This window comes from Scyliorhinus canicula, chromosome 17 (assembly GCF_902713615.1).
Source record: "Scyliorhinus canicula chromosome 17, sScyCan1.1, whole genome shotgun sequence".
NCBI lineage: Eukaryota > Metazoa > Chordata > Chondrichthyes > Carcharhiniformes > Scyliorhinidae > Scyliorhinus > Scyliorhinus canicula.
The window spans coordinates 97,517,122-97,534,976 of NC_052162.1; the positions used below are offsets into that span (position 1 = coordinate 97,517,122).

General features: G+C 51.8%; 1 protein-coding gene across 1 annotated transcript in view; it reads left to right on the forward strand.

Annotated features, from left to right (window-relative positions):
- Positions 1-12,828: 12,828 nt before the first annotated feature.
- Positions 12,829-17,855, forward strand: part of LOC119951922 (interferon-inducible GTPase 5-like) — a 34,375-nt gene continuing 29,348 nt past the window's right edge. The window contains exon 1 of the mRNA XM_038775316.1: positions 12,829-12,921. The gene's annotated coding sequence lies outside the window, so the exon portion shown is untranslated. The remainder of the gene's footprint in view (positions 12,922-17,855) is intronic.

The window sequence follows — 17,855 nt, forward strand, 5'->3', positions numbered from 1 at the left end:
TATTATGCTTGTGTCCACAGAAATACAGAACCACAGAAGCCACAGGAAGACCATGGAAGGAAGAAGAGAACATGAAAACAAACATCATGGTCCACATTTGGATCTTCGCGGGATCCCTCCAGTTGCACGTGGACGTGACCCTCCTGACCCCTACCCCACAGGCCGTGAATGTTTCCCATCCCTGCCACACACCACACCCAGAGACAGCAACTGATACACCAACCTGGTGTGACAAGTTCATCATCTGGTATTCCCAGTCCTACGTTGCAGAAGCACTGTTAATCATAGCAATACTCTACAGTGTCATTCAGACACTGAGACTTGGGAAATGGCGGAGGAAAGCCTCCCGCACTCCGGTATATACCTTCAGACCCCCTATTTTCAGACTTCAGCAAACCCCCCACTCTCTTTAAGTGAATTAAAGTGCATCGATTTTTTGTTTGTTTGTTCTAATAAAAAGATGTACATAAAACAATTTAGGTAAAGTTCAAATTCATAGGACAGAATAGAGTAGAGCCTGTCCTTGCTTACGGGTGCTCGACTTTGGCAGAGAACAAAGAAGATGCAGTAATATAAATCGCTAAATCACTGGCTTTGAAAGCAGATCAAGCAGGCCAATAGCCCGGTTCAATTCTCGTACCAGCCTCCCCGGACAGGCGTCGGAATGTGGCGACTAGGGGCTTTTCACAGTAACTTCATTTGAAGCCTACTCGTGACAATAAGCGATTTTCATTTTTCATTTTCATTTCATTTCATGTTGAGGATCACAAGGAAGGAGTGTAGCCATCTGTGATGGCCACTTCCAGAATACAATATGGATGCTCGCAAAGAATGTAGGGAACTGTGGACAATACCAGAAAACAAGCAGGCACAGAGCCTGAATGTATATTTGGGCAACAGCTCCCAGACGGAATTGAAACTATGGGTCGATTAGCATAATGATGGCCCATCTCCGGGAACAAAGGAATGACACGCAAGTAACTGATACTATTGCTGACATCCCGGCGCCAGTACCCCAACCGAAAAGACACAAACAAAACAAGGCCAACGGCCACCTGAGATAGGCCCAGCCTTCAGGGTACCCACCCCTTTATTGGTCAATACCATTAATACCACTATGCGGTATTAGTCTCACAGGAATGACCTTCACTTTCCTGATTCCCTGCACTGGCATGAAAGGCTGTTAGTAACTGCGTCTCTCCGCGGTTGGGAATGCAAAGTTCAGTTGGGTGCTTATGTCATCAGTTCCTCCCAACCAGTGCATGAAGTTTCCCGCCAATCAGCCCTCAGAGCCCTCGCCAACTGTGGTGGTATGAATAGGAGCTCTGCCATTGGTGCAGAGCACTGGTTTCCCATTGGCTCTGGCTGGTCATGTGCCTCTCGGCTGATTGGCTGGGACTAGTCATGTGACTGCTCACCAATTGGTCGAGAGGCAAGTAGATCCCGCCTCTGAGGCGGGGCATGAGTACCCAGAGTTCCCGGTGGTCGGCCTTTCACTGTAGTCGACCACCGGGCTAACATCTAGCTGATTAAAGCCTGAGTTTGGCCCTTCATCCAGTCTCGCGTCCATTGATGGTGCATCAATTTAATCAGCTAGATTTTTGAGATGGAACTGCACATCAAGCCAGACTGCCTCCGCATCAGCCCAAACGCTTCAAATGCGCCAGCGACCTTTAAACATTGGCTGGCGTGTTTCAGCAGTTACCTGACGACTGCAGCCAGCCAGCCACCAAGGAGCAGATACTCCACATCCTCCACTCGTGCGTGGGCACGGCGGTGTACTCGATGATCGAGGACGAACGGTACTATGACGCGGCTTTGGATCTTCTAAAAGGACACTTTCTCCGGCCGGTCAACCAAGTTTAGGCATCTCCTAGCTACGAGACAACAGTTCCCCGGCGAGTCCCTCGACGAGTTTTACCGGGCCCTCGCAACTCTGGGAAGAAGTTGCGCCTGTCCACAAGTTTCTGCGACAGAGCACATGGAACTTTTAGTCAGATACGCTTACGTTGCCGGTATGCAATCCTCCTCGATCCGCCAGCGATTGCTGGAGAAGGATGACCTCAGCCTGGCTGAGGCACAAACCCTTTCAACCTCCCTGGAGGTCGCTGACCTGAACGCCCGCACTTACGCCCCAGGCCGCGCGGCAACCCCCTGGGCCCCATGGCCCATCTTCGTCCTCCACAGACCCTGATCCCCCCCAGGCCTGCGCTGCGGAATGCTCCGACAAGCTAGTGGTGCCCCGCTGCTATTTTTGCGGCCTCTCCAAATACCCCCGCCCGCGCTGCCCAGCCCGCTCCGATCTGTTTAAGAACTGCGGGAAGAAGAGCCATTAAGCTGTGGTCTGTCAGACCAATTTGGTCGCTGCTGTGCCGCGCAGCGACCGTGGATTGCCCCCCCACGGGCCCTCCTGGGACCCAGCGCCGCACACCTATTATTCCGGCCCGACTCCCGGCCTCCGCAACAGGCACACGGTCCTCCCTACCCCCCTCCCGGCTGCCCTGACTGCCCCGCAGGCGCCGCAGACCCAGCCCCCAGCCACCACGAGGGTCCCACGGGTGCCACCATCTTGGGCCCCGGACACCGCCATTTTGGGGTGCCGACTCCACGTGCGGGTCCTGGGCACCGCCGTCTTGGGGCCCCGACTCCACGTGCGGGTCCTGGGCGCCGCCATCTTGGGCCAACACAGAAGGCCCTGCCAGCGATTACTCTGCCACCGAGGATGATCTGGAACTCTCGCCACGACTTGCTTCCATCATGCTCGACCAGTCGCGACCACGCACAAACGCCAAGACAACGACGTCAATCCAGCTCAATGGGCATGAGACGAGATGCCTACTGGACTCCGGGAGCACGGAAAGGATCGTCCACCCCGACACGGTAAGACGCTGCGCGCTCCCCATCCATCCTGTCAAACATAAAATCGAGTTAGCCTCGGGTTAACACACCGTCCAGATCACCGGGTGCTGCAGAGCGGACCCCACGGTCCAGGGGAGGGTTTTCAAAACCTACAAACTCCTCATCCTCCCCCGTCTATGCGGTCCGGCACTCTTGGGCTTGGATTTCCTGTGCAACCTGCAGAGCTTGATCTTCCAATCCGGCGGCCCTATTCCCCCCCTTACTGTCTGCAGCCTCGCGTCCCTCAAAGAGGACCTTCCTTGTTTGCTAATCTCACCCCAGATTGTAAACCCGTCACCACTAGGAGCAGACGATACAGTGCCCAGGACCGGACCTTCATCAGGTCTGAGGTCCAGAGGCTCATGAAGGAAGGAGTCATCTAGGCCAGCAACAGTCCTTGGCGAGCCCAAGTGCTGGTAGTTCGGACTGGGGAGAAAAACCGAATGGTCATTGACATAGTCAGACCATCAACATGTTTACGCAGCTGGATGCGTACCCTCTCCCCAGTGTTTCCGACCTGGTTAACAGGATAGCGAAATGCAAAGTCTTTTCCACGGTGTACCTTAAGTCTGCTTACCACCAGCTCCCCATCCGCACGAGTGAGCGCAAGTACACCGCATTTGAGGCAGATGGGCGCCTCTACCACTTCCTCAGGGTTCCATTCGGTGTCACAAATGGGGTCTCGGTCTTCCAACGGGAGATGGACCGAATGGTCGACAAGTACGGTTTATGGGCTACCTTCACTTATCTCGATAACGTCACCATCTGCGGCCCCGACCAGCAGGGCCATGACATCAACCTCCAAAAAGTCCTCCGAACCGCAAAGCTCCTTAATTTAACCTACAATAAGGATAAGTGCGTGTTTAGCACAGACCATCTAGCCATCCTTGGCTACGTAGTGCGTAACGGAGTAATAGGCCCCGATCCCGAATGCATGCGCCCCCTAATGGAACTCCCTCTCCCCAACACCCTCAAATCCCTCAAACGCTGCCTGGGCTTCTTCTCCTATTACGCCCAGTGGGTCCCCAACTACCTCGACAAGGCCCGCCCCCTCATCCAGTCCACATCCTTTCCCCTGTCGATGGAGGCCCGCCAGGCCTTTAGCCGCATCAAAGCGGATATTGCAAAGGCCATGATGCACGCTATCGACGAGTCCCTCCCCTTCCAGGTCGAGAGCGACGCGTCCAAAGTTGCTCTGGCGGCCACCCTGAACCAAGCGGGCAGACCAGTGGCATCCTTCTCCCGGACCCTCCACGCTTCCGAACTCCGCCATTCCTCGGTGGAAAAGGAGGCACAGGCCATAGTCGAAGCTATCCGATATTGGAGGCACTATCTGGCCGGCAGGACGTTTACCCTCCTCACAGACCAACGGTCAGTGGCCTTCATGTTCGATAACGCACAGAGGGGCAAGATCAAGAATGACAAGATCTTGCGGTGGCGGATCGAGTTGTCCACGTACAACTACGATATCTTGTATCGTCCTGGGAAACTCAACGAGCCTTCTGATGCCCTGTCCCGCGGTACCTGCACCAGCGCGCAGATCGACCCCCTCCGCTCCCTCCACGCGGACCTCTGCCATCCAGGGGTCACCCGCATTTACCACTTTATCAAGACCTGGAACCTACCCTACTCCATTGCGGAAGTCAGGGCCGTCACCAAGGACTGCCACATCTGCGCAGAGTGCAAACCGCACTTCTACCGCCCCGAGCAAGCGCATTTGATCAAGGCGTCCCGCCCCTTCGAACGTCTCAGTATAGACTTCAAGGGTCCCCTCCCCTCCAACAACCGCAACACATATTTTTTCAGTGTGATTGACGAGTACTCCCGCTTCCCTTTCGCCATTCCCTGTCCCGACATGACCACAACAACCGTCATAAAGGCCCTCCCATCCATCTTCTCCCTGTTCGGTTACCCTGCGTACATCCACAGCGACCGGGGGTCCTCCTTTATGAGTGACGAACTGCTTCAATTCCTGCTCAGCAGGGGCATTGCCTCTAGCAGGACGACCAGTTATAACCCTCGGGGTAACGGTCAGGTCGAGCGGGAGAATGGCACCATTTGGAAGACCATTCTGCTGTCCCTACATTCAGAGATCTCCCTATTCCCTGTTGGCAAGAGGTCATCCCCGACGCCCTCCATTCAATCCGGTCTCTCCTCTGTATTACCACTAATCAAACGCCTCATGAACGTCTTCTTGTTTTCCCTAGGAAGTTGTCCTCAGGATCCCCTCTCCCGACCTGGCTGGCCACCCCTGGGCCCATCTTGCTTCGGAAGCATGTGCGGGTGCACAAGTCCGACCCGTTGGTTGAGCGAGTCCAGTTACTCCACGTCAACCCATAGTATGCGTACGTGGAGTATCCCGACGGTCGGCAGGATAAGGTCTCGCTTCGGGACCATGGGACTTTATTGGACTCTATTGTCATTGTTTTTTGCACCCAACTGTATTCCGTTTTGTTCACTTTTGCCACGAGCCAGTGGGCAGCCTGTTTTTTTTCGATTGTCTCTACTCATACCACCAGTCCTCTGCCCCCCCCCCCCTCTCTTTTTCCCCTTAAAATGCACCTGCCCGGCTTCTTTCTCCACAAGGTGGTGGTATGAATAGGAGCTCTGCCATTGGTGCAGAGCACTGGTTTCCCATTGGCTCTGGCTGGTCATGTGCCTCTCGGCTTATTGGCTGGGACTAGTCATGTGACTACTCACCAATTGGTCGAGAGGCAAGTAGACCCCGCCTCCGAGGCGGGGTATAAGTACCCAGAGCTCCCGGCGGTCGACCACCGGGCTAACATCTAGCTGATTAAAGCATGAGTTTGGACCTTCATCGGGTCTCGCGTCCATTGATGGTGCATCACCAACTTTGCCTCATTTAATTTTTTTACTGGGCCATTGTTCCAGGTTGGAAGATGGTGGCACTGAACGCTCACTGCCAGACAAGCTTGGACCCTTCCTGTGAGTGCCAACCCCTTGATGCAACCATCAAATCACTCAAGACACGAGTAGAAGTAAACTGTGGCTTTAATCGACTTACAACTGAGCCTGCCCGCGACCAGAAGAACTGAGGGCAGGCTCACAAGACCGCAGCAATTTATACTTCCGGTAGTGGGAGGAGCCATGGGCAGACCCAAGGGTGGAGCCCTGTACATGCTCCTCATCTCCCCCTGTGGGCAGAGCTGTGCAACGGCTCACAGATGGAGCCTACAGGGACACAGTGATACCCAGTGTGAATTATACATATTATACATTCACCACATTCACCCCCTGTAAAATAATCAAGTTCGGCGGGGGTGACGGGTCTACAGATTGAGTCGGTCCGGTGTCTGAATCTTCCGATGGGATTGGCGAAGCACCGGGGTTGCAGCCGCTTCAGATAGCTGTGCGCTGATGTCCGGTGTGAATCTGAGGGTGGACTCTGGGGGTGGTTCGTTCGGAGCTTCGTTCCTGACCTGTGCGATGGGCGAAAGGGGGCGCAGGAACCCAGTCGGTGTAGGGGCGCAGGGTGTGGGGGGTCGAGTGGGGTGTGGTGTGAGGGGTACCTCGGCGGTGGTGGTGGTGGTGGTGGATCCTGCAGGCAGCAGGTCCCGGAGAGAAACGCTGTCCTGCCGGCCGTCGGGGTGTTCGATAAAGGCGTATTGGGGGTTTGAGTGTAGTAGTAGTACCCTCTCTACCAGCAGGTCCGTATTATGTGCTTCCAGAGGAAAACCGGGCACGGGGTCCTCAACCAAGACGGAAGCGAGGCCCCCGTGGTAGTGACCCTAGGGAAAAAAAAATCGCTCCTGAGCAGTCTGATTAATGGCCGTACACAGGAGGGACCTAATTGCATGGAGCGCGTCGGGGAGGACCTTCTGCCAGCGGGAGGTCGGGAGATTCCTGGACCGTAGGGTCAGTAGGACGGTCTCCTAGACCGTTGCATTCTCCCTCTCCACATGCCCGTTTCCCTTGTGGTTATATCTGGTAGTCCTGCTCGAGGCGATGCCCTTGTCGAGCAGGTACTGACGCAGCTGGTCACTCATGAATGACAAACCCCTGTCGCTGTGGACATAGTTAGGGAAACCGAACAGAGTGAAGACTCTGATGACTGTATGGGAGGTCATATCGGGACACGGGATAGCAAACGGGAAGCGGGAGAATTCGTCTATGATGTTGAGGAAGTACACATTACGGTTGGTTGAGGGGAGGGGCCCTTTGAAATCGATGCTCAGTCGTTCAAAGTGCCGGGAAGACTTTACTAGATGGACCTTGTCTGGTCTATAGAAGTGCGGTTTGCACTCCGCAGATCGGGCAATCCCTGGTGATAGCTTTTACCTCCTCGGTGGAGAAAGGCAGATTTCGGGCCTTGATGTAGTGGGCGAGCCGGGTGACCCCCGGGTGGCAGAGGTCATTGTGGATAGCCTGTAATCGGTCGTCTTGCGGGCTGGATCATGTGCCGCGGGACAGGGCATCTGGGGGCTCGTTGAGCTTCCCCGGACGGTATATGATATCATAATTATAGGTGGAGACTTCGATCCTCCACCTCAAGATTTTATCGTTTTTAATTTTGCCTCGTTGCGAGTTGTCGAACATGAAGGCAACCGATCTCTGGTCGGTGATGAAGGTAAACCTCCTACCTGCGAGGTAGTACCTCCAGTGCTGTACGGCTTCCACAATGGCTTGAGCTTCTTTTTCGACTGAGGAGTGTTCTGAAGTGGAGAGGGTTCGGGAGAAGAAAGCTACTGGCCTCCCTGCATGGTTCAGAGTGGCGGTGAGAGCGACTTCTGAGGCGTCGCTCGCCACTTGAAAGGAGACGGATTCATCCATCGCCCGCATGGCGGCTTTGGCGATGTCCTTGATGCAGTTAAAGGCCTGGCGGGCCACGGCTGACAGTGGGAAGAGTGTGGCCTTAAATAGTGGGTGGGCTTTGTCCGCATACTGGGGGACCTACTGGGCGTAATAAGAGAAGAATCCAAGGCACCTCTTGAGGGTCCTGGAACAGTGAGGGAGAGGGAGTTGTCAGGCGTCAGGACCCCATTTTCCATGACGTAGCCGAGGATGGCTAGTCTGCTTGTGCGGAAAACTAATTTCTCCTTATTGTGTGTAAGGTTGAGTTTTTGGCCGGTTTGGAGAAATCGGTGGGGATTGGCGTCGTGGTCCTGCTGGTCATGGCCGCAGATGGTGACGTTATCCAAGTACGGAAACGTGGCCCACAGCCCGTACTGGTCCACCATTCGGTCCATTGCTCGTTGGAAAACCGAGACCCCATTCATGACGCCAAAGGAGACCCGGAGGAAATGGAAGAGGCGGCCATCTGCCTCAAATGCCGTGTAGTGGTGGTCTTCCGGGCGGATTGGGAGCTGGTGGTACCGTCTCAGGTCCACCGTTGAGAAGATGTGGTACTGGGCGATCTGATTGACCATGTCTGCAATCCGAGGGAGGGGGTACGCATCGAGGTGCGTGAACAGGTTAATGGTCTGGCTTTAATCAACCACCATCCGGAGTTTTTCCCCGGTCTTGACGACCATCACCTGAGCTCTCCAGGTGCTATTACTGGCCTCTATGACTCCCTCAGGTCAGAGCTGCTGGACCTCGGCTCTGATAAATACCCTGTCCTGCAGGCTATATCGCATGCTGCGAGTGGCCACGGGTTTGCAGTTAGCGGTGAGGTTGGCGAAGAGTGGAGGGGGTTCAATTTTTAGAATCGCTAAGCTGCATATAGTGAGGGGGGCAGGGGTCTGAGAGTACATACAATTGGAAGTTGGATTAGTTGGCGCCCTGTATCGTTAGTGTCACAATGGTGCGCCCTTGTATCTGGACCGAGTGCGACCCCGAGGCGAGGGAGATAGTTTGCCGTGCTGGAAAGACAGGGAGCGAACAGCGCCTTACCAGGTCTGGATGAACGAAGCTCTCGGTTCTCCCGGAGTCGAAGAGGCAAAGTGTCTTGTATCCGTTGACCTGAACAGACATCATTGAGCTTTTGAGGTGCTTTGGCCGCGACTGGTCCAAAGTGACTGCGTTGAGCTGCGGATCGGCCCTGTGATGATTATCCGCGGACTTCGTAGTCGTCGATACGCATATCGGGTGATGGCCAAGATGGCGGCCCCCGTTGATCGCACGTGGCGGGCGGTGAGGAAGATGTCATCCAAATAGCCGCCCCCGTGGATCGCACGTGGCGTGCGGCGAGGAAGATGGCTCCCAAGATGGCGGCCCCATGACTCGCACATGGCCGGCCGCGTGGGGGACGTTTGCCAAGATGGCGGCCCCCATGAGTTGCACATGTTATGCGGAGGCAGAGTCGGCAGACACGCTGCAACATTGCGGGGTCTGCAGGCCTGCGAGTTGGAGAGGCCCTTGTTCTGGATAGCGGTAGAGTTTGAGGGTTTAGTTTTAGACAGGCATTCCTTTGCAAAGTGTCATTTCCGACCGCAGCTGCTGCAGGTCACGTTGCGGGCTGGACAGTGCTGCCGTGGGTATTGGGGCTGACCGCATAAATGGCACGATGGCAGTCCGTGGTGGGCGGGCGGCCGCGCGGCGCATGTCTGGGGCAGTCTCTGGTCGGAGGTCCACGATGGGGTTGCGTGGTCGGCTGGGAACGAGTTCAAACTTTGGAAAGCGACCTCCAGCGAGGTTGGTAGCGTTACTGTATCCTCCAGGTTCTGGGCCCCTTTTTCGAGGAGACGCTGGCGCGCGTAGTTGGACTGGACCCCTGCAACATACACATCACGGACAGCGGGCTCCATATGCTGGGAGGCAGTTACAGCCTGAAAGTTACATTCCCGTGCAAGAGCTTTTAGGTCGCGCAGGTAGTCCTCTAGCGACTCTGCGGGGCGCTGGCGATGGGTAGTAAAAATATGCCGCACGTAAACTTCATTTACAGGCTGCACGTACAGGCGGTTGAGTATATCGAGGGCTTCAGTGTACGAGTCGGCGCTATCGAGTTGCGTAGAGATGCGATAGCTCACCCGTGCATGTCGGAGACTGAGTTTCTGCTCTTCAGTAACAGTGGAGTTAGTCGACGCAGCAAGGTAGCACCAAAGCCAATGTAGAAAGATTTCCTTCGCTTCTGCGGCCTGCGGGTCGAGTTCTAGTCGATCAAGTTTGAGGGCTGTTTCCATGGTGGTTTTTTAAGTCGATTAAATTGATGCGACCATCAATTCACTCAAGACACGAGTAGAAGTAAACTGTGGCTTTAATCGACTTACAACTGAGCCTGCCTGTGACCAGAAGAACTGAGGGCAGGCTCACAACGCAGCACTTTATACTTCCGGTAGTGGGAGGAGCCATGGGCGGAGCCAAGGGTGGAGCCCCGTACATGCTCCTCATCTCCCCCTGTGAGCGGAGCTGCGCAACGGCTCGCAGATGGAGCCCACAGGGACACAGTGATACACAGTGTGAATTATACATATTATACATTCACCACCCCTCCCATCAATCCGGAGGGGTTTTATGCCCTTCGGTGATTGGCAGCTGTGTTGCTTACATCACATTAATAACGACACTTCAATAGGTCCCTCACAGACCTCTCAATCCTTCCCCTTCATGATTCTGTTTCATGTCTGCTCATTAGCCCCTAAAACGGATGTGCCAATAGCCCACATGGACCTCAACCATCGCGATCTTGAGGCCATCTCTAGTGTCCAACTTTGCTCCTCCACTGCACACTCTCCCAAGTCATGTGTCTGACTGCAACCTTCCACACTCGATTCCCCACGCACAACCTTAGTCCTGCACCTCTTTATCCAATATGAGATAAATTAACCTCCTCCCTGCCGCTTCTCCATGGCAGCCCTAACACTGCAGCCCATGAAAAGCCAGTCTAACATTGGTCTAGTAGACAGAGCTTTTGCCTATGCCAGCCCCCTGCAAAATGATGTGGTGCCGATGCCGATAACCATGTGTGATGTGCAATTCAAGTTAGGCGAACAAACCTCCAAGTCATAAACAAAGTACAGTTTGCCAGGAATACATTGTGCATATACCATTGCAAAACATTTTGATGTGCCCTAATAGCCCAGCTGGAGGACTGATTTTGGTGATCCGGCACTTTGTTATAATGTCTCCCGATGTCTCCTGCCTCTGTTAGACTGAAAGGTTTTTGTGTCAATCAAAAGGTGTAAAAACTCACCAAATATCCGGGGAAGTGGCCCAAGTGAGTGCTGCATTTAGATTTTTCATTCAGCAGCACAGGATTTCAAGCTGACAAAAAACAAACAGCTGGAAGTTTAAATGACACACGCTTTTAAACAGCACATGCCTGACGCCCACACTTCCGGGTCTTAACGCCGCGCATTTGCGGCACACCAGCAACTTAAGTACGAATCCTGCCAGACGGGCACTCATAGAATTAGAGAATTAACTGTGCAGGAGGAGGCCATTCAGCCCATCGATGTCTGCACCGGCCCTTGGAACGAGCACCCTACTTAAGCCCCACACCTCCTCCCTCTGTCCCCGTAACCCAGTAACCCCACCTAACCTTTTTGGAAACTAAGGGCAATTTAGAATGGCCAATCCACCTAACCTGCACTTCATTGGACTGTGGGAGAAAACCGGAGCACCCGGAGTATACGCACGCAGGCAGAGGGAGAACGTGCAGACTCCACACAGACAGTGACCCAAGCCAGGAATAGAACCTGGGACTCTGGAGCTGTGAATCAACTGTGCTAACCACTATGCTACCTTGCTGATCCATATTGGAAAGAGCCATCCAGACTCGAAACGTTAGCTCCCTTTTCTCTCCCCAGAAGCTGTCCGACCTGCTGAGATTGTCCAGTATTTTCTGTTTCTGTTGATGAGGAAGTTCCAGGCCATTGATATAAAATGAAGGAGGCAGGCACACCTTGGTGTATCTATGCATCAGTCATTGAAGGAGTTGGCACGCTGAGAGTTTAGTTAATAAAACAGGCAGTATCCTATTCTTTATTAATTGAAGCATTAAGTCCAAAACAAAGGGAGTTATGTCATACCTGTGTAATACACGGATCTGGCCTCAACTGCAGTTTTGCACCCAATTCTGAAAACTACCCTTTCAGAAGGGTGTCAAAGCATTAATTTCAGCTGCATAGAGAAGATTGAAAGGAAACTTGATAGATTCAAAATTATGAGAGGTATGTACAGAGGAAACAGGACAAAACTCTTCCAATTGATGGAAGGAACGAGAAGCAGAGAGCACAAATTGAAGGGAATTGTAAAAAGAAGCAATGGTGACATGGGGAAAACCATTTCTCTGCAGCGAGAGGTTAGGATCTGGATTGCGCTGCATGAGAGTTGGCGGAAGCAGGTTCAATCGAGGCATTCAGCGGGAATTGGATCATTAACTGAAAAGGAAGAATGTACACGGTTATAGGGAGAAGGCTGGGGAGTGGCACAGGGATAATTTCTGCTTCAGCAAACTCAGAACAGACAAGGCAGACCGAGAGGCCACTTGCTGACCACGCAGCAAAAACACATTCCACTTTTATCCCAATTCTGAGGGTGAAGCACAGTTTGTGGACTTAACCTGAATGATTATTAATTGTCCGAGACAGAAGTCATTATGGAGTTACAGAGAGTAAAGTGTTGTCACTTCACTGTCCCATTCTCATTTACTCATCAGATTCTAATGCTTTTAAAGCACAAATTGCACAAAATACGAAACTTGCTGAGTGTCTATGCAGAAATTCAAGGGTTAATATGATGTGTCCACAGTTATGCGTTACAAAAATTCAGATTTTTAAAAAATCAACACTTTGTGACCTTTTATTGACCCATGGAAACCTCAGCAAACACCCAGCATTATTGGAACGTGTATCTTCTGCTGTCAGCAATGAGAGCTGTGGTTTCAAGTGGCTTCCTGGTTTATTGCACATCTTCATTTTGCATGGAGCTTCTTCCTCATCTCACTATAACAATGTGATGGGAAAATGTATCGTTCACGGATAACAGGAAACCAATGGTCACGTATATTCATGGTTTTAAAGCTTAAATATGAAGATTGGCAATCTCTCTGTGATCCCCTCTCCAGGAAGAGACAAGCTGACAACGAGGTTCAGATTACAACTGCTGGTCACTTTCAAACAGGTACGGTAAGATTTGATTTTCTTTATGGAATAAAGTGCACATCGAGCCTTAATGTCTTGGATTTATTCCAGATTTCCAAGTCAAAATTATTTCAGACTGTTAGCTAAGATGTGAAAAGAGACAAAGTCGAACAGTTCATAAAGTGTGACAGAATTGAGTGTAGGTGAAACTTTCACCATGGGAACTCTCACATAGAAGCTGTGGCAATGTCTCCAGAATCTCACAGCGTGTAAGTCTGATCCAAATGGAGAGAGCTGTTTAATAAGGTACATTCTGATTAAAGGGGACATCAGTGTATTAGACAGTGACCAACTTATCCTTGATTCTCATTGTGTGGTCAAAAGGAAATCGGCCTAATTTTGTTTTTTATTAATTCATTAGACGTGGGTGTCATTGGTGAGGCCATTTCCTATCTCAAATTGCTCTTGAGAAAGTGGTAATGTGCTGCCTTCCTGAACCACTGCAGTCCACGTAGTGTAGGTACACCCATAATGATATCAGGGAGGATATTCTAAGATTCAAACTTAGCAATAGTGAAGGAACGGTGATATATTTCCAGAGAAGAATGGTGGGTGGCTGTGGTAATTTGCAAGTGGTGATGTTCCCATGTGACTGCTGTCTTTACCCTCCTGGATGGTATGGTCTCGGCTTTGGAAAATGCTATGATGTGGAGATGCCGATGTTCACCTGAGGAAGGAGCAGTGTTCCGAAAGCTAGTGTTTGAAACAAACATGTTGGACTTTAACCTGGTGTTGTCAGACTTCTTACTTGGAAAATGCTGTTTAAGGTGCCTTAGTGAGCTCATTGCCGACTTAGGACAGAGGTGAAGATATTTTCTCAGAGGGTAGTGAGTCTTTTGGGACTGCTGCTACTGCGTCTTGGTGTTGGAGAATGTTTATGGATGGGATGCTTATCAAGTGGGTTGCTTTGTCCTGTATGGTGTCAACCTTCTTGAGTACTGTTCTTTTTTATCATAGAATTTACAGTGCAGAAGGAGGCCATTCAGCCCATCGAGCACCTTACTCAAGGTCAAGAACTCCACCCTATCCCCATAGCCCAGTAACCCCACCCAACACTAAGGGCAATTTTGGACACTAAGGGCAATTTATCATGGCCAATCCACCTAGCCTGCACATCTTTGGACTGTCAGTGGTGTCAATCTTCTTGAGTACTGTTGGAGCTGCATTCATCAATTAATTGTGTTGTCAGACATGTAAAGAGTTTGACTGTTTCCCACAGTGCAGTTTCAACACTGAAACAGCATCACTGTGGATCAAGGCGATGCAGAAGCTGCCATTTCATTGAGAGATGGGGAAACAGTACGGGCGCAATTCTCTGGAAAGATTTCTCAGTGGGGTAGTGAACGGTAACTGCCGTGAGCTTCCTGGCCCTCAGCCTGGCGATGCCGGCAACGCAATACAAATTTAATTGGTCCACTTAACGAAGCCCCACAGGCTTCAGCCATAAATGAAGGCTCTCCAGCCGGGACCGCGCTCGCCAGCCGCCCCGCTAACAAGGTCGAGCAGCACCTAAACAGCACTTGCACAGCCAATCCTCTTCAGCTTGCAGCCATGGCGCCGAGACCTCCGGATGTGGATCTGCGGGGGGGGGGGGGGGGGGGGGGGGGGGGGGCTCCTAGATGCAATCCAGACCTCGAGGGATGTCCTGTTTCCAAGGGTCCTAGAGGGTGAGCAATAGTGCAGCCAGGGCTTCCTGGGATGAAGTGACAGCGGCCGTCAGCTTGGGCGGGTTAGCCACAGGGCAGCCAGTGCTTCCTGGGATGAAGTGCCAGTGGTCGTCAGCTTGGGAAGCATGACCAGGAGGACTGGCCTCCAGTGCCGCAAGAAAGTGAGTGGACCCCCTCCCTGCCCGAGACCATCCCGTCCCCAGGCGAGCAGCCCCTCCAACCTTCTTGTGCCCCCCATACCCTCCCTTCACCCCATTCAGCTCCCCCAAAGCCTTCCTTCACGACCACGCACCCCGCCCCAGCCACTGTGAACCCAGTGGATCCTGGGTCCAGCAGACCTCTGCGTGCTCTCTTGCCTGACCACTTATGTTGCCCATCGAGGTGTGTGCATTAGTGGAAGTGTCCAAGGCGTCACACAGTTGGTGATGACCATGGCTGAGGGCCCCGACAGAATGTCTGACTTGCTGGTGGACGTGACCCAGTACCTGGCCAACCTTGATGAGGTGCTGTGGGACATGTCCTGGTCTCAGATGGGAATGGATGAGGCGCTGCAGAGCATGGCCCAATCACTGAGGAGCATTGCTGAGGGCATCGACACGATGGTGCAGACATTGGGAAGCTGCCAGGGCTGGCAGACCCAGATGAAGCAAGGACAGCTGGAACTCGATCCAGCTGCCCCTCTGTCCCGAGTGTCACGAAAAGGGTTTCCTTTACTCCGCAACAGGCTGGTATTGGGTGTCACAGATAACTGTGGGTGTCTCTCTCCTGCAGGTGTTAAAATCATGACCCGGAAGTGTCGCACTGGGACAGCTTCGCAAGAGAGAGGGGACATGTCTCACTGTTTATACCTAACCAGTGAGGTTGTCCTTATGCCACACCTGTGACCTTGACTGCCACCTACACCTGTGTTAGTCTCTCTCCTGTGATGGTGAAATGTCACCCAGAAGTGCTCCACTAGTGCAACTTCACAAGAGAGAGAGAAAGAGGGACCACTGTTTATTCCTGACCAGCAGCCTCTCTTGAGTGAGCGTGTTCGAAGCGCTCAGATTCCCTTTTCTGGTCCTTGACTACGGGATTATGTCCTGACAATTATTGTGACTTGACCAGAGCGGACAGCGAAAGGAAAGTGAAACCACAATAATGGTAGTTTTTAAATAATTGATTTATTCAAGAGAAATTAAGTCTTCTTCAACTCAGATTAACCCACACACACAAACACTGATTACAAAATACTATGTGTAAAACAAGAGACTAAATGGCACATCAAAAAGTCTTACAGCTTACACAGATTTACTTTAGCGCCCGCAAACACAGATACATTCACTCACCCACCCCAAACCGCAACAAGCTATACTAATTGGGAGTTTTCTGTGAGCTAGAGGAAATTCTCACCATTCAGGGACAGAATAGTTAAAAAGAAGTTGACACAGATTTCTTTAGCTCTTCTTCCAAGCTGGCCTGTTCTTGCGGCTGTTGTTCCTCCGGTTCTCGTGGTCTGTTCTCAGCAAGGCGAAGCGTGTGTCAGGCAAGAGAGTAGAGTTCTCCCCAGGAGAGTAGAGTTCTTTTACAGTTCCTCAGACTTGACTTTTTTTAAGGGCAAAACCCTGAATGGGTCAAACACTGACCCTCCCACAGGTGAGTTCCAGGACAAAGGAAGCCTTTCTGATTGTTGACAGGATGGAAGTGATCAAGTTCCCCAATCTAAAGGTGTCATAATGTAATTTGATTTTAATCAGTGCCCTTACAAAAGCTTGCAATGTCTCTGGTTTCTGCTGGATTTTTGACAATGGTCGCTGGAGACACCATTAATCGTTATCTCATTGAGGTATTGTGCTTCCTTCTGGCCAGGGCAACAAGTGATTTGCATTTCAACTGCCCCTGGTCTCTTGACAATGGTCACTGGAGATAACTTTAATTGTTATCCAACTAAGGCATTGTGAGTCTTCCTGGCCAGGGCCGCAAGTGATTTGCATTTCAACTGCCTCTCTTTGAATGAGATTGGGCTGTTTCATGACTCATGGCCTGTTTGTCTTGATTCAGTTGTCTGCCTGATCTGCCCATTTAAAATGGAATATCCTGGTCCAACATGTCCAGTTCATTTTGGTCCTTTGATGAGTTTGCTCCAACTTACAGAGATGAATCGCAGGGCCAATGAGGAGTTGGGCACATTGGGTGCCAGCTACCACCGGTCCAATGGAATGGGGATGGTGGCCACGAGTTCCCCCGAGTTCCACCCCTCTGACGAAGCTTTGCCTGGCAGTCAGCAGACTGTGCATGTGCCGTCAACAAGTGCACGGGGGTCCTCCAGCCCCTGAAGGCCATCAAGGGCCAGGCATATCGAAGGCCATGGGATGGGTAAGCAGCTGGCTGCTTCGACCACTGATGTGCACCCTGGGGACACACCTAGACATAGCAGTAGACCAAGGAAGGCGAAGAACGTAGAGGATCACTAAAAGGGCACTGGGCGGGGGTTACATAGGGGGTGAGGGACGGGTGAGGGGCCAGTGGGGTGAGGGGCCAGTGGGGAGAGTGGGGCGGCACCATCGAGAGAGTGGGGCATTGTTGGACGCTTGTGAAACAATAAAATCCCTTCACCACAACCAGCATGATGCCTCTGTCGCTTTCTTCCACAATAAGTTCTGACCTCCCAGCCCTTGGCCCATCTCTCCAGGCATGGACCCCCGTGCAAGTGATTGGTGTGAATGAGCACTTAGCAGACAGGCAGGGATCAGTCCGTGTGGGAAGAAATGGCCTTGTGGTATTGTCACTGTATTACTAATCCAGAGACCCAGGGTAATGCTCTCGGGACATGGGTTCGAATACCACCAAGCCAGATGGTAGAATTTGAATGAAATAAAAAAATCTGGAATTAAAAGTCTAATGATGAGCATGAAACCATTTTTGATTGTTGTAAAAACCCATCTGGTTCGACCTGTTCTGGCCACAACCGTTCCATGGATCCATTTCAGTCCAGCATGAAAATTGTTTATTTCTTGAAATCTTTTTTAGGAATAGTGAATTATTAAAGCAGATTCTAATCTTTCTGCAATGTTGGCATCCATACACACACTACTCAAGAAGAACCAGGGGTGGTACTGGAGAGAGCATCAGAAAGAAGCCTTTGAACAGGATAACCTAGATTTACACTCATCCAGTCTCTTGGCTCATTTTGATCCCTCAAGATAGATCATCTTTACCTGCAACATGTCTCCTAACAGAATCGGAGTGGTTTTAGTGAATAAGATGG